Source organism: Arvicanthis niloticus, chromosome 1, assembly GCF_011762505.2.
Source record: "Arvicanthis niloticus isolate mArvNil1 chromosome 1, mArvNil1.pat.X, whole genome shotgun sequence".
NCBI lineage: Eukaryota > Metazoa > Chordata > Mammalia > Rodentia > Muridae > Arvicanthis > Arvicanthis niloticus.
Genome location: NC_047658.1, coordinates 92,694,974 through 92,697,488, shown reverse-complemented (window position 1 = coordinate 92,697,488; position 2,515 = coordinate 92,694,974).

The window sequence follows — 2,515 nt, the reverse complement described above, 5'->3', positions numbered from 1 at the left end:
CCGCCTGATGCCTCTCATTTACATGAGATGCCCCGCCCCGTGCACGGTCATTTACATGCCCCTCCCTCCGCCAGCTCATTTTCACCCAAGGTCCTCCGGGACTTGCTAGATCGCCGGCTTATTTGCATGCCCCACCCCAGCGTCCGCCGCCCTCCAGGGCTTCAGCTTGTGAGTTCCAAGACTTCAGGACTCCTTTGCCCTTTCCATATAGACCAGTTTGGCTCGTGATTGTGGCTGTTGCTCATTTTTCCAGTGTTTACCTAGCGCCTGTACCAGAGAAATTAGGAAGCAAAACAGCCCATCAATTAAGAGCGAGTGCCTCCTGCCAGATCCAGGCACTCCATGCTGCTGCTGCCAAGAGGGAGTCATGTGGAATCATACCTTTTCAGATGAAGTGACTGAGGCACGGATCTGTTAAGAAACTTGCTTGCTCAAGGGTTGATGAGATGACCTGCAAGTCTGAGAGCATAAAGTCTATCCCTAGAAACCACGGAAAAGTGAAAAGACAGAACTGACATCACAAAGTTCTCCTCTTATCCATAGCCGTGCAACTGTGATCCACCTTTGCTAGCTAAGCCATCCCATGGGCTTGCCATTCTATTTTGGGGATTATGGTTTGGTTTGACTTAGTTTTTTTGCTTTTTGAGACAGGATCTTGGTATACAGCTTTGGCTGTCAGATTGTAGCACAGCCTGAACTTGAACTCACAGCGATCCTATCTATCTCAGCCTCCCAAGAAGGATTGCAGGTATGCGCCACCACATCTTGCTGTCTTCTGAGTCCGCAAGCCATCTTTTGATCCCTCCTGGCTGGCTACTTGTCTGCATGTTAACTCTGTTTTATAGTGACTGGATTATATGACCTTTGACCAGGGAAGAGGGGATATGTGACAGAAACGGGCTGGCCTGTGATGGTGTTGGAAACAGCCCGGCTTGGCTCAGGTGCTCAGAGAAGCTCAGCAGAACTAGGCCGAGAAAGCAGCTGGGCCAGAGACTGCATGCCTGGTTGTGAAATCAGAATCTAGACAGTGCTGACAAACCGGAAGGCCAGCAGGAAGGCCAGCACACATGTGGTCAGGAAAGGCATGTGGAAATGTCAGGGGTACAATGATGGGAATTCTTAGCACTCCTCTTGCAAAAAAACCTTTTATGAATCTAAGCTGACCAAGAAGACAGACTATAGCAGGAAGCTTATCTTCCCTTCACAGTCCCAGCCTTCCTGAGTGACCACTCTGTCTGGCCCAAAAGTGAGCTGGAAGCCCCAGATAACCCAGGCTCCTCTTCCAGTTTAAGGGCTTCCGAAGCTCGACTCATTATGAGCTCAGAGCACATTCCAGCACAGCAGATATGGCGCTGCCTTTGAGCTTACCTCAGTTCTTTACAGAGGTCGTGTGATAGAATAATTAGACAGTGCCGGGGAAAAAGCTCTGTTTGATCCCCTCAGTAGATCTGAGTTTGAACCCCAGCCCCCAGGTTAGAAAGCTGAGGGTGGAGCTTGAAAGACTACACAGTAGATAAGAGCCCTGGTTGCACCAACATGGAGCCCAAGCACCCAAGTAAAGAACTGGGTTTGCCTGTAACCCTGCACTGCGGGAAGGACACAAGAGGGTGTCAGAGGCTCTCTAGCTGCCAGCCTAGCCTATGTTCAGTGAGAGCCTCTTTCCCAAGGGAATAAGGTGGAGAGTGGTACGGCAGGACACCCAGTGCATACACAGACATGCTCATCTACCACACACACACATCCCCCACACAAGCCAGGCATAGTGGCATACACTTGTAACCCCAGTAGTGAGTGAGCAGGCAGAGATCTCTGAGGCCTGCCAGCTAGCCAACCCAGCCTAACCAGTGAGGCCTAGGTCCCTATCTTAACAACCAAGATGAGGGACCAGATCCCAAGGCCTAGTTCCTAGACTGGCCCACCAGTAGATTTATTGTCTGATGGCCCCATTGAGAGGTGGTGGACTCTAGCAGGAAGTGAGTTGCCATGGTTATACCTTGGAAGAATAGACTTCTCGCTGGCTCCTTCTCTTTTTCTTTCTGCTTCCTGCCTGCCTCGAGGCAAGCAGCTTTCCTCCATGTTGCCCTCTCACCATAGAATGGGAACTGAGCCTGAATCTCACTAGCTCAGCTAGACAGGCCCAAAGGCAAGGGAGCAGGCCAAACTTGGATAGAAACATCTGGAACCATGAACTGAAACCTTTGCTTAAGTTATGGCAGGACTTTTGCCACAGTGATGATGACAAATGTCTGACTCACACATAGACGTCATACACTGTCTCCCCAAGTTATCAACATCAGCATTCTGCACAGAGTGGGGCATTTCGCAACATCAGTGTGTTACCATCAGTGTCCAGACGAGACACTAATGTTCAGCCTTCTCTTGTATAGTGTTAGTTTATATTTTTAACCTTCATTTTATGTGTTAATGTTGGAAGGAGGTACATGTGTTCTTGCATGTGTGCATGGCATGCATGTGAAGGTCAGAGAATTACTTTGTGAAGTTGGTTCACTCTATA